Source organism: Myotis myotis, unplaced genomic scaffold (genome assembly GCF_014108235.1).
Source record: "Myotis myotis isolate mMyoMyo1 unplaced genomic scaffold, mMyoMyo1.p scaffold_m19_p_7, whole genome shotgun sequence".
Taxonomy (NCBI): Eukaryota; Metazoa; Chordata; class Mammalia; order Chiroptera; family Vespertilionidae; genus Myotis; species Myotis myotis.
Genome location: NW_023416379.1, coordinates 90,834,776 through 90,848,384, shown reverse-complemented (window position 1 = coordinate 90,848,384; position 13,609 = coordinate 90,834,776). Strand labels below are relative to the sequence as shown.

Genomic DNA, 13,609 nt, shown 5'->3' with positions numbered 1-13,609 from the left:
TATTTTTCAATTACAGTTGACATTCGATGTTCTATTAGTTTCAGATGTACAGCATAGTGGTTAGACATTCTATAACGTACACAGCGGTCCCCCCAGTCAGTCTAGTGGGGGGTGGGTGGGTTGCAATTTTAATAGGTGCCCAGGAAGGGTCTTACTGGAAGGTGACGCTCATCAAGCAGCAGATGAGAGTGAGCCATATAGACCTCTGAGGAAAGAACACTCCAAGCAGGAGGAACAGCATGTGCAAAGGCCCTGGGGTGGGAGCGGGGGGGGGGGGGGGGAGGGGCTGGCATTAACACCGAGGAGCAAGGAGACCAGTGTGGCTGCAGTGGAGTGAGCAAAGGGGAGATGAGGTGAGGAGTAATGGGGCAGGCTGCCTGGGACAGATGCTCTGAGCTTTGTGGGCCATTGTTACTAGAGTGAGGGAAGGAAAGGGCTTTTTGCTAGAGTATCAGAGACCCTTTATCACGCAGCCACAATTTGTGCATGCTACGGGACTCCTAGCCTAGGATGGGAAGGACTACAAGGGTAGTCTGAGCCTTCCCGCATTCTGATCATCCCAGACAAAGAAGCATGACCTGCACACCATGCTTCCAGCCCTGCGTAATTCCCTGTCTCCCCCTCCCCACTTCAACTTGGACTCTGAAAGCTCTGTAGGGGTGTGTTTGTTGATCACAGCCACAGAGGCCCAGGGGCTGCCCGAAGGCCACAGATAGGTCTCCTGCCCAGCAGGCCTGCCCTTTGTTCTCTCCCTCCCCCACAGGCACCTGGGGGGGGGGGGCGGGGAGGGGTTGCGATGCTGGGCGCTGGGGCAGCGTCTGTGTAATTACGGTGATGATTTCACAACACGGCTTTCCCTTCTCTTATCACCTCCCAGTGCGAAATAAACCGTTCAATAATTAATTGACAAAGATGAACTTGTTGTCCTCAGCCGGGCTGGTAGGGTGGGGGGTGGCCACAGCTTCCGCAGACAAATGATGTGAGAAGTAATTGCCCTAGGAGAGGAGGCGAGAGGTATTAAGATCAGATTTGCAAGGTCCCTTCCAGGAGCCCGTGGGCACCAGGCGACACTGCTGGGATTTACGTTGCTAATTCATCACTAATTAATGCTCCGAACTGGGCCTGACGGGAGGAGAAATAAATGCCGGAGATAGACAGACAGGCTGGGAACAGAAGACAAAGAGGGGAGGAGACGCACTGCAGAGAGATGCTGGGGCAAGAGCCTGGGGCGGGGTGCTGAGACCGGGTTCCAGGTCTAAGATCCCAGCTGTGTATGTGGCCCATGGGTCACTTCTCCTCTTTGGGCCTCAGTTTTGTATAGAAGGGATCCCCACCTTATATTCGGGGGATACCTTCCAAGGCCCGTGGCGGATGCCTGAAACCATGGGTACTACCAAACCCTAGATATGCGATGTTTTTCTAAACATACAGAGAGACATATGAGAATGTTTAATTTATAAGTTAGGCACAGCAAGATGTTAACAGCGAGAACTAATAGACAGTTATAACAATGCACTGTAATAACAGTGAATGTGGTCTCTCTCTCTCTCTCAGAAAATCCCACTGTGCTGCACTCCCCCCTCCCCCCCCTTGTGATGGTGAAAGGGCGATGGTGCAAGGCCTCCTCAGTGAGATGAAGGGCGGTGAGGGGTGAGGGAGGGACGGGCGTTGTGACGTAGCTTCAGGCTACGCTGCGGGCTACTCGAACACAAGCACTGCCACACCTGACAGCCATCAGACTGCCGTTGATCCCGGGGACCAAACTGCCGAAAGTGAAGCCGTGGATAAGGGAACTACCTTCGCCTATTACACGGGCTGGGAAAGGGCTCTGAAGTTGCTTCTAGATCTGGTAATGCTACCAGCACTCATTTCAAAATAGATCGTGTGTGCATGTGTGTGTGAGTGCGCGCACACATATGTGTGCGCGTGTGAGTACATGTGTGTGCATGTATGTGGCGGTGTGAGTGCATGGACACGTGCGCACGCATATGTGGGTGTGCGAGTGAGTGGGTGGGCTCACATGCCTCATAGCTACCACCCTGGCAGAGGCCAGCGTTGTCTTGCCTGGACTATGGCATCTGCTTCTCCCTGTCCCCTACAGTTCTCTCTCCACACAGCAGCTGCTTTTAAAACGAGCCAGGCCAAGCCCTGGGTCCGTGCACACCTTTCATCTCTCGCAGAGTAAACGCCACAGCTGTGAGGGGGTTCCGGAGCCCTGCACCATGTGGCCACTCGTCTCACCCACTCCAGCCACACGGGCCTCCTTGCTGTTTCCAGAACGTGCAGCCTCTCTCGCCTCAGGGCCTTTGCACTCACTGTTCTCGTGGCCTGGAAAGTTCTTCCTCCACATGTCCACGTGGTTCACGCCTCCTCTTTGCTCAGGCCTCTGCTCATGACCTCACAGAGGCCTTCCTGGGCCACCCCATTTAAATGGCCACCCCTTTCCCCGTTACCTTCGCGCTTACCACCACCTGCCTTCTCTCTGTTTCACGTCCATGTCTCCTCTCTGCAATGTCAGCTCCACAAGAGGGACACTGAGTCAGTCCCCAGCGCCTGGGGCATGCGGGCACCAGGTCGGAGATTAGTCATTCCAGGATTCTGTTTCAGAGAAGGTTTGGAAGATGTAAGACACAGAGAAGACAAGAGTGGGCATCAGAGCAGGACGGGTCAGGGTGGGGAGGCCATGCGGGAGCTCTGTCCTCTGCTCCCTCGACGGGGTCAGCACAGGTGAGCAGGGACTCAGGACACAGTTTGAGCTGACTGCGGACAGAGCGATGCCTCCTGGGCCCCAGGATGGCCGGGCCTGTCCCCCAGCCTCCGGCCAGTGGCTGCTGCTTTTAGCGGCACAGAAATGCTCTTCTGGCTCCTTCCGAAGGCGCCCGCCACAGCGAGGGTGTTCCAGGCACCTCCCCGTCGTTTAAGAGGGGATGAGAGCCCTTCCAATTGCTACACAATAGGGGCCAGTTAAGTAAGATGAAGTCTGTCAATAGACTGGAAAATTAGGTCGGCGTTTAGCAGGCCGAGAGGAGAATTCTGTCGATACTTGGAGTTGCGTATGAAATGCTGTCATGAGATCCAAGGAGGCCGCTGCGTTGGAGCCAGGCATGGATTCTCCCTTCCCGCTGCATTTATGGGGCACTTGCTGTGTGCACGGCACCCTGCGGGGCCCGGGGGCCCAGAGGTGGGATGAGCAAGCCCGGCCCTCTCAGGACACTCAGCTGGGCCTGGGGACATGTGCCCACAGTGAGGAGCTGCATGCGGTCTGCCTACAGGAGCGGGGGGTGGGGGGGGGCCGGGGGGGGGGCTGGGGCTGTGTTGCAAATCCTGGGCCTGCCTCCCACTGGCTGGAGCCTGGCCGGCCCCATGGTGCTGGAAGCTCTTCCCCTGTATCCGGAGCCCGCAGTAACGCTGACAGTGACCCGCGGGTCTCCCCCCAGTAATGCTACTGGCAGCGACAGCCAGGACGGATAGGCTAGTGCTTAGAACACAGGCTGGGGCGCCAGGCGGCCTGCGTCCATACTGTGGCTCTCCCTAACCAGCTTTAAGCCTCAGTTTCCCAAAGTGTGAGGGTGACAGCACCAGCTTGGAGCATCCAGGAGCGCCTTAGCTCAGCCTGCAGGGAGCTCAGGGTGGCCGTGCACAGAGCCCGCCGGTGCACTAGCTTCCAGGGGCAGCCGCACTGGGTACCAGGGAGTGGCTGAGCAGCCGAAACTCACTCTCTCACAGCTCTGGGGCCGGAAGCCCAAGATCAAGCTTGGTCCCTTTTGCGGGGGCCATGCGGGAGACCCATCCCCGCCTCTCTCCTCGCTGCTGGGGGTTGGGGGGCAATCTTTGGCTTTCCTCGTAGATGGTATTTTCACATCATCTTTCCCCTGAACGTGTCTCTTTCTCCTCACGTGGCATTTTTATAAAGACATAGACGCATTGGATTAGGGGCCCGCCCTGCTTCAGCCAGGCCTCATCCTAATAATTATCTCTGCAACAACCATTTCTAAATAAGGTCACACTCCGAGGTCCTGGGGGTTAGGACTGCAATGTATGAATGTTGGGGGACACAACTGAACTCCTAACCCCGCGTGTGGCCAGTGGTTAGTGAGTGGGTGGTGGGCATACTCCCCTGGGAAGGTGGGGGAGGGCTTCCCAGAGCAGGGGGTGCTTTGCGGGGTGGGGGAGTGGGGGGAGGAAGAGGCCCTTCCAGCCCAAGGCACGTATCAGAACACAGCTATCAGGGTCCGGAAGTGGGTCGGGCTGTTCTACACTTCCTTCCCCTGATCCCCCTGCAGCCCCCGGAAGTTGGAAAGTCCTTTGGCAGGGTCCTGGAACCGTGCTGTGATTGGCTGTGGCAGAGGGTGGATGTCAGCCGGCTCTGGGGTGGGAGGCAGCCTTGAGAAGCAAGGTGTGGGTCTGCCTGCCCCTCCTGAGTAGCAGGGAGCTTGGGCCCTAGAGCTTGACCTTCTGGGGGTGGGCTGCCCAGGACGCCCTGGGAGAGTCTCCCAGGCTGACCCCGCCCCCACCCACCCCACACCAGGGCATGGACCTTGGGTTCAAGCGGGATCAGGAGACCTTCGCTGCCTCGTGTCTCTGAGGCCAGTTTGTTGGGTGATGGAGTCACTCAGTGGTTCAGGCCTTCCGTTCGCACAGCTGTCGGATGGGCAGCCCTTCACAGGGGGAGGAGTGGGAGGAAGGCCGGGCACACACCTGCACGCACATGAAGAAGGGAAAGGCTTCCTTCCCTCTCCCCCTCCCTCTCTACTTCCTCTCCCACTCCCTCTCTACTGCCTCTCCCCTCCCTCTCTACTTCCTCTCCCACTCCCTCTCTACTTCCTCTCCCACTCCCTCTCTCCTTCCTATTCCCCTCCCTCTCTACTTCCTCTCCCCTTCCCTCTCTACTTCCTCTCCCCCTCCCTCTCTACTTCCTCTCCCACTCCCTCTCTACTTCCTCTCCCACTCCCTCTCTACTTCCTCTCCTCCTCCCTCTCTACTTCCTCTCCCCCTCCCTCTCTACTTCCTCTCCCCCTCCCTCTCTACTTCCTCTCCCACTCCCTCTCTACTTCCTCTCCCACTCCCTCTCTCCTTCCTATTCCCCTCCCTCTCTACTTCCTCTCCCCTTCCCTCTCTACTTCCTCTCCCCCTCCCTCTCTACTTCCTCTCCCCTTCCCTCTCTACTTCCTCTCCCCCTCCCTCTCTCCTTCCTATTCCCCTCCCTCTCTACTTCCTCTCCCACTCCCTCTCTACTTCCTCTCCCCTTCCCTCTCTACTTCCTCTCCCCCTCCCTCTCTACTTCCTCTCCCACTCCCTCTCTCCTTCCTATTCCCCTCCCTCTCTACTTCCTCTCCCCTTCCCTCTCTACTTCCTCTCCCCTTCCCTCTCTACTTCCTCTCCCCCCTCCTCTCTACTTCCTCTCCCACTCCCTCTCTACTTCCTCTCCCACTCCCTCTCTACTTCCTCTCCCACTCCCTCTCTCCTTCCTATTCCCCTCCCTCTCTACTTCCTCTCCCCTTCCCTCTCTACTTCCTCTCCCCCTCCCTCTCTACTTCCTCTCCCACTCCCTCTCTACTTCCTCTCCCACTCCCTCTCTCCTTCCTATTCCCCTCCCTCTCTACTTCCTCTCCCCTTCCCTCTCTACTTCCTCTCCCCCTCCCTCTCTACTTCCTCTCCCCCTCCCTCTCTACTTCCTCTCCCACTCCCTCTCTACTTCCTCTCCCACTCCCTCTCTCCTTCCTATTCCCTCCCTCTCTACTTCCTCTCCCCTTCCCTCTCTACTTCCTCTCCCCCTCCCTCTCTACTTCCTCTCCCACTCCCTCTCTACTTCTTCTCCCCCTCCCTCTCTACTTCCTCTCCCCCTCCCTCTCTACTTCCTCTCCCCCTCCCTCTCTACTTCCTCTCCCCCTCCCTCTCTACTGCCTCTCCCCCTCCCTCTCTACTTCCTCTCCTCCTCCCTCTCTACTTCCTCTCCCCCTCCCTCTCTCCTTCCTCTCCCCCTCCCTCTCTCCTTCCTCTCCCCCTCCCTCTCTACTTCCTCTCCCCCTCCCTCTCTCCTTCCTCTCCTCCTCCCTCTCTACTTCTGAGCTCAGAGTCTTGCCCTGGAGAAGCTCCTTCAGCCACTTCCTGCTTCAACTCTGAGGGAAGGAAACCCCCGACAGGGATGGCTTTGGGGCCACTCCTAGGGCCCTCCCCACAGAGACGTGGGTTCATGGGTTCGCAGGGGTGAGACTCTCCAGCTGCACCTCTGTTTATGTGCATTTTCCTGCAGCCCCTCCCCTTTCTCCAGTCCCTGATGGGCCAAAGGTCTCAGCATCCTATGTCTGATGAAAACCAGGATGGCCCGCCTCTGCCCAGCGGGCCACCTTGGGCAGCCCCACCTCCCAGCTGCAAAGGGCCCGTTATCTGTCCTGCCTGCTGCTCAGGGACACCGGGAAGTCCTGGGACATCTGCACAAACGCACCTTCTCCCTGGGTCAGGTGGAAGGGCTCCATTCAGGGCAGACTGCTCGCCAGGTGCGTACATTCCTTTGTTCAGCCTCTGACGTATGTTGACATCTACCCACAGTACAAGCACATAGTTCTCAGTTCTCTACCTAGAATTTATCCTACAAACAGAGCTCTGTCTTTGATGGGGTTCCCTGGAAACAGTCACTGAGGCACAGATCTGCACGCAGGACGTTAACTGGGGAAGGTCCTGGGGAGCAGCACCTGGCGGGGGAGTGCGGGGCAGAGGGAGGAGCTGAACCACCATGCAGGCCCCAGGGAGCCCTGGGCTCGGATGGCTGCAGGGGTGTCCCAGACTGGGGTTAGGGGGTGATCGTGGACCAGTGAGTGGCTGTTCATGCCCTAGGGAGGCGTGTAGCCTGGGGAAGGGTGAGTGGGGGGCGGTGCCTGAAGAGGGTTGCAGCTGTGAGCCGTCAGCAGCCAATGCTCTGGCTGCTGGGGGAATGAGTGCCCGGCCCTGGAGGAGCCTGAGCAGTGTTCCTAACATCCACCCGCTCACCTACATGAGAAGTGACATGTGCACGGTGACGTGCGTTGTAGCAATTTATTGAGCAAGAGATTGGACAATGTCCGTCCATAGGGACTTAATTGACTAAATCAGGGTATATGTGTACAATGGAACACTATGCAGCCACAAAGAGAGACAAAGCCAGTAGAACGCGGATGTGGAACAATCCCTCAGATGCAGGCTGAAGTGACAAACGTATGTGTAGAACAGGATAAGGAGAAGGCATAAAACGAGGGAGGGCTGGGCACGGCATGTAAACATATTTCTGTGTAAGGACAAAATACCTCCGGTAAGATTAATAAATGTGGCTCACAGTGGGTGTTTCCAGGTTGGGGAACATGGTGCCTGAGGTTGGCAGAGAGGAAGACTTCTCTGTACACCTTTTTATATCTTCTGAATATTGAAACATGCAATTGTGTCACCTATTGACGTAAATTAAATTGTTTACCTAATTAGATAGGTTCGATTAAATACTGTAAAAGCACTGCACTGAGAGGTTTGAAAGAAGAAGGGCTGGGCCTTCCAGAAGCCAAGCGCTAGGGTGAGTGGGGCATTGTGGAGGCCCGTGGAGGCCAGCGGAGGACCTTCCCCCACAGGAAGGGTCGGCCAGTGGGCCCCGCGAGAAGAGGCAATGAACTTCTCGCTTTGAATCTGTGAAGGGAGAGAGGCCTGCTGTGAAGGTGCTGACCAAGGCCAGCTCCTTACTGCCTGTGTGACCTTGGGAAAGGTCATCTAGACTCTGAGGATTGGTTATCTCACCTGTTAAGTGGGGACACTCTAAAATGCCACGCTGCCATGTAAAAAAACACACTAGATGTTCAGACAGATATAGGGATAGATAAAATATAGTGTTGAGTGGGAAAAAGAAACAGAATTTAGAAACATGTTCTCAGGCAAACCAACACTACATATTTAACAAGGAGAGACATACATATTCAAAGACATATAGCAAGTGCATCAGAACGTGTGCTGGTTTCGGAGAGAATGTGAGTGGGGGTCGGGATGTAGGAGAGAAAAGAAAATGATGGTAGAGGGGCCTTGCACAGGCCAGTGGACGTGCATAAGTCAAGGGGAGTGATTATATCGTGCCTTGGCCCCTGAGGTGCCTCTGCAAACGTTGACCATTTACAGGGCTGTCTCAAGGGCTCCCTGAGAGAATCTTCGAGGCCTGTCTGAGCACAGAGTAGGCACTTAAGCAAATCTTTGAAAAGTCGGAATCCTTACCTGGGTGTTTGGTTATCTTACTCTTTTCAACTTCAACAACACACAAGTCAATGACCATGTTTGAGCATTCACCCCAGGCAAGCAACAGTGACCACAGGCAGTGGGGAGCAGGGGTGGCCAGGATTTATCCCAGACCTGCCTGTCTCCAAAGCCATGACTCTTCCCACCCTGCAACTCGTCCCTCAAGCTTCTCCCAGTGGAAACCCAGGCACTCAGGTGTGTAATGTACCTGAGGGCTCACAGACGATAGAGGCCTGGGCCCTCAGGGACGCGGATCTGGCTGGAGACTGGGCGTGCTCATCTTCAGGGAACTGACATTATAAGGAGGCAGGAGACCAGATCTGTCTTTTCTCTCTGGCTGCTTTTAGGATTTCCTCTTTCTGTTTGATGTTCTGCACAATGAGTTTTTCTCTCTTTCTCTTTTTAAACAATTCTTACTTGAGAATATGTTTTCATTGAATTTTAGAGAGAGAGAAAATCGATCGGTTGCCTCCCATACCCTCCCTAACCAGGAATCAAACCCACAACCTGGATATGTGTCCTGACCGGGAATTAAACCTGCAACCTTTTGGTATACGGGACAATGCTCCAACCAATGAGCCACTTGGCCAGGGCTGAGTTTCTCTTAATAGCCAGGACCAGCTTCAGGACCAGCGGGTCCCTGAACCTACAAAATTCAGTCAGCCTGGCCAGGTGGATTAGAGCGGTCGCCAACCGGTGGTCCGCAGACCACTGGTGGTCCGTGAGGTCCGAAAGGTTGGCGACCGCTGGATGAGGCCTTTTTGTATTTATCCTGCTTTTCACTGTGCTTCCTATTTCTGTAAGTCCACATTTTTAATCAAAATGGAAAATTTACAACCATTATTATTTCAAATAATTCTTCTTCTCTATTCTTCTTCTTTTGAGACTCTAATGAGTCTATCACACCTTTTAACCTCTCTCTCATATTTATGTCCTTGACTTGCTGTGCTGCAATCAAAGTGCAGTTTTCTGCTCTAGTCTCCACTTCACTAATTCTTTCCCCAACTATGTCTAATATCTTGTTTGACCCATTCATTGATTTTATTTTATTATGAGGTCTATTCAGTCCTTTTAAAAAATCAGCCTTGCAATATCCTAGTGGCTAGCCGGTTTGGCTCAGTGGATAGAGCATCGGCCTGTGGACTGAAGGGTCCTGGGTTTGATTCTGGTCAAGGGCACATGCCTGGGTTGTGGGCTTGATCCCCAGTAGGGAGTGTGCAGGAGGCAGCCAATTAATGTTCTCTCTCAACGTTGATGCTCTCTCTCTCTCTGAAATCAATTAAAAAAAAAATCAGCCTTGTCATTTTTCAGACTTTTGTTTCCTGATTATCCTTGCCATTCTATTTTTAATTTTGAAAATATTGTATGCATAATTATTTTGTAACCATTGTCTAATTATCCTAGTATCCTAACTCCCAGAGAATTCACATCTGTTGCTTGTGCTTTCCGCTGACTCTCAGTCATGGTGGCTCATTTTAGTAAGTGTTGGGTGAACTTTGATCACGAGTTTTTTGTTGTCTGTTTTTGCATAACCCTCACCTGGGGGAACCCTGGGGGAGCAATTTGAAATGTTTTCCTCCAGAGAGGCTTGCAATAGCTTCAGGTGGAAGCCAGGGGACGCTGGCCACCTGAGTCCCTGCCTTCCCTGCAGGGACCCCATTGTAGAGCTGAAAGCAGCATGCTCCTCCCTGAGGGCAGTCTCGAGGGTTCCCCTGACTTCTCCCAAGCCCGGGTTATTAAATATGGCCCATGAAGGATCCGTGTTTTAGAGAGAGAGGGTGCTTTGGAGTGTCTAGTCTATCGTGTTCCTGCATGTGATGTGTCTACATGAGAGGTCCCGGTCCAAGTGCTCCAGGGGTTCAGAGCAGGACAGCCAGTTACCAAGTTACACTGGGGTATAATGGGATGGGTGGGGATTGTCAAATGAGCAACGTCCCAGGCGTTCTCTCTCCCAGGTAGTCTGGTCTAATAGATCTGGGTGGGGCCCATGATTTTTTAACCCCACTCCCCAGTTCATGTGATTCTGATGCCGATGGTGCAAGTCAATTTCAAGAAACTCTGGGCTATAGCAATCTAAGAGGGCTTCATGGAGGAAGCTGGATTTGACCAGAACCTTAAAGGGCCCCAGTCAAAGGAAGCAGAGACAAAAGACAGGGAATAGACTGGCTAGTTTGTCCAGAGTGTAGGCTCCTGTCAGCGAGGCAGGAAAGTAAGGAGGGCCCAGATGGTGGAGGTCCCGAAATCTTAGACGTGGGGTTTGAGGCTTTATCCTATGAAATCTTGGGAGCCATTGAAAGCTCTTGGGGAAGGAGAAGCAGTGGCAAGTGCAAAGCGGGATTTTAGGAAACACAATCAGACAGCAGGTAGCTGGGTGAATTGTATTCCTACAGTTACCCACTTACCATGGAGAATAATGAACTAAATCATGCTGCTATTTTAAGAGAGTTGTGCTTTTGTAGAAAGAGGAGCAGGGATTAACTAATGCTCAGTGTTCTGGGCTGTCAGCCCCGGAGGCCGGGGGGGGGGGGGGGCGGCTGGGGGGCCTGGCAGACTGACGTGGCTTCCATAGGCCTTGCAATCCACCCGCAGAGAAGCGTGAATCTTGTTGGTATGAGGCCCAGCAGGTCCTACCGGGATTCCTGAAGATGGGCCTTGGCTACTGAGAGAAAATCATTCATCAAGGCCCAGGCTCCTGCCTTAGGCTCTGCAACCCCACAGGGCAGGCAGCTGTGTCCTCACCCTGATGGGGGACCTGAGATACTGCCGCCACAGTAAGGTACAGGATAGCAAACTATAGTGGTAGCTCACCATGCTGATGTGATTACAGCTTTCCAGCTGCGTTCACCGACGGGTCCCATCCAACCCCTCAATAACCCCGGGTGGTGGGCTCTCTTCCCTCTGTGATGGATGAGACTCAGAGAAGCTCATTGACTAACCGGGGATCACACAGCAGAGCTAGGACTTGAACCCAAGTCCCCTGGTGGCAGTCAGAGTCCTAGACATTGTGCTGCTGGTGGTACAGGGAATGGGAGGACACTTCTCAGCTGGGGTGCTGATGAGGGGGGCAGTGTTCAGAAGTATTTTTCCTGAACACCCCGGAAGGGCTCTTGCTGGGTCCTGTTCGTTTCTGAGGACAGCGCTTCCTCACAGCACAAGAGCTTGGAAGGTGGCCGGGCCCTCTCCCTGCCTCCACGCTGGGTGGCACCTGAGCCTCACGGGATGATAAGCGTTCAACCAGGCGGGAGATCCGCCTCTTGAGATCGCTCTCTGCACCACTCGCTGCAGTCGGAGAGCTTCATTTCTCATGGAGGGGAAGTCCTTCCTGCTGTCTGCCTCCAGTTCTCCTGCCACTGCAGTCCCTCCCGCCAGAAGCAGAGAGCGATGGCTTCTCCCAGCCGCCACCGTCCCCACAGCTCCAGGTCCAGGTCAGAGGTCTTTCATATCCCAGTATCGTCAGTCCTTCCTCGTGCAGAACTGACAGCAACAAAGCTCACGCTCCCCCGGGACAAGGAGTGGCCATCACCCGCTCAGGCCACACCCGCCCCAACCATTATGTGTCCCTGTCCTTCCCAGGGACCCATGGGAGCCGGTGAGCTGTGCAGTGAGAGAGATGCCTTAGTGGGAGCAGGGAAAGGCCATGTCCCAGGAGCAGGGAAAGGGAAGGCAGGACCCCTCTCAGGTCCTTGAGACCATCCATTCCCCTCACTAAGCTTTGCAATAAGCACCAACTGAGCTCCTCCCGTGTGCACCAACCCAGCACTGGCCTCAAACACATGAGCCAGGGCTGCTGCCCCCGGCTGACAGGGCAGGCTGCGGAAGAAAGCAGGCATGCATGCCGGGACGGGAAACACCCTCCGTGTGCAGCAGCAGCGTGGTGCTTACACAAAGCATGAGCCTCCGTGTTCCAGCCAGCTATTGCTGTGTCATACGCCGCTCCCAAGTCGTTCATTTTCCCCACGTACCTGCCATTTGGGCGGGGCTCGCAAGGCAGCTGTGTGCTCTGTGCGGCCCCAGTTGGGACAGCTCGGTTCAGGACAGCTTGATTAAAGGCCACTTCCTCCCTGGTCTGGGAGCTCAGCGGGGGCTGGAGGCGGGGCCTCTCTGCTCCTCGCCACGCGAGCCTCTTCATGCCCACATGGGCTTCCTCACAGCATGGCGAGCCTCTTCATGCCCACACGGGCTTCCTCACAGCATGGCGCTGGTCCCGGAGGGCAAGGCGGAATTGTTTGACTAATCACATCGTGTTGAGTGGCAGTCACAAAGGTCAGCCCAGGTTCCAAGGGAGGGGCCCCACTTCTCGCTGGGGAGTGGCGAGGGCCTAGGGGAGCTTGTGAGGTGGGAGCTACTGCTCAGCCATCTCTGGAAATGCAGCCCGCCACAAGCCATAGCAGGGAATACCACGAAGCGTTGGGACTTACGTTATCGAATGGAAAAAGCAAGTGATGAAACATTTATGAGAAGGAGAAAGGCACGAGCATATTTATGAGCTGGAGTCCTGGGAGGATGAACACCAGAAGGCCGGCAGGGCTCCCCTCTGTGCTCCCGGCTTTGTTCTTTCTCTCTAATGCATTCGTTAGCTGGTTTCCTAACGGCGTGCATTATTTCCCTAATTAAAAAGTACCATCTCGTTCTATGTTGAAAAACAAATACCCACACAGAGGACATAATTAGGAAGCCGATGGTGCGAAGCAAGTGAAGGGTCCTGAGCAGAAGGAAGAGGGAGGTCTCTCACGCTGGACTCCTCACGGCTTCGATATTCGGATGTGCAGCGGGAATCCACGGGCTGGGGGGTGGGGGCGACTAGGTGCTAAATCATTTTCCACTTTTATTTGACCAGGAAAGAGTGTGAGCAGTGTGCGCGCAGGTGCACACGTGGTGTGTGGGGTGTTTATGGGTACCACCGTGTGCACGAGTGTTTTGTTGGATGCACAGGTGTGTGTTTATATACACGTGTGTCTGTGCATGGTGTTTGTGCTTGCTGTTAGGCGTGTGCATTGTTGTGAACATGCATGTGTTGTGGCATCTCATGGAACCTGTGCTGCTCAGAGCATGTTGGGTTCCCCCGGTGCAGGCAGAACTCCTGGGCTCCGCGGAGGAAGACTGCCTCCCCACCCGCAAGCCCTTTCCCTCCCTCTCTGCCTTTTCCCTCTCCCTGCGCTCCTACACCCTTTCCTCAGCAGCCCTCAGCCCCTCACTCTTCACACACATTGGGGAGGGGCTCCCCTCTGCTCCCCTCCGGCCCCCTCATGCCTTCTCTTAAGCCCTTGGCAAAAGTTGCAGGATTTGGATAGGGAAAGCGAACTGAGAGAGAAACTACCCTGGCAAGGCAGGAATCGAGAGAAAAGCCGGAGATTCCAAGAAAGTACAA

At 54.8% G+C, this 13,609-nt stretch overlaps 1 long non-coding RNA gene across 1 annotated transcript; it reads right to left on the bottom strand.

Moving 5' to 3' along the window:
• Positions 1-310: 310 nt before the first annotated feature.
• LOC118660563 lies at positions 311-12,442 on the bottom strand. Its single transcript, XR_004968974.1, has 5 exons — positions 12,204-12,442; positions 6,446-6,539; positions 4,538-4,698; positions 2,165-2,598; positions 311-995 (listed from the first exon to the last, which is right to left on the bottom strand). It is a non-coding gene; the product is annotated as an uncharacterized LOC118660563 (long non-coding RNA).
• Between the last annotated feature and the right edge of the window lie 1,167 nt (positions 12,443-13,609).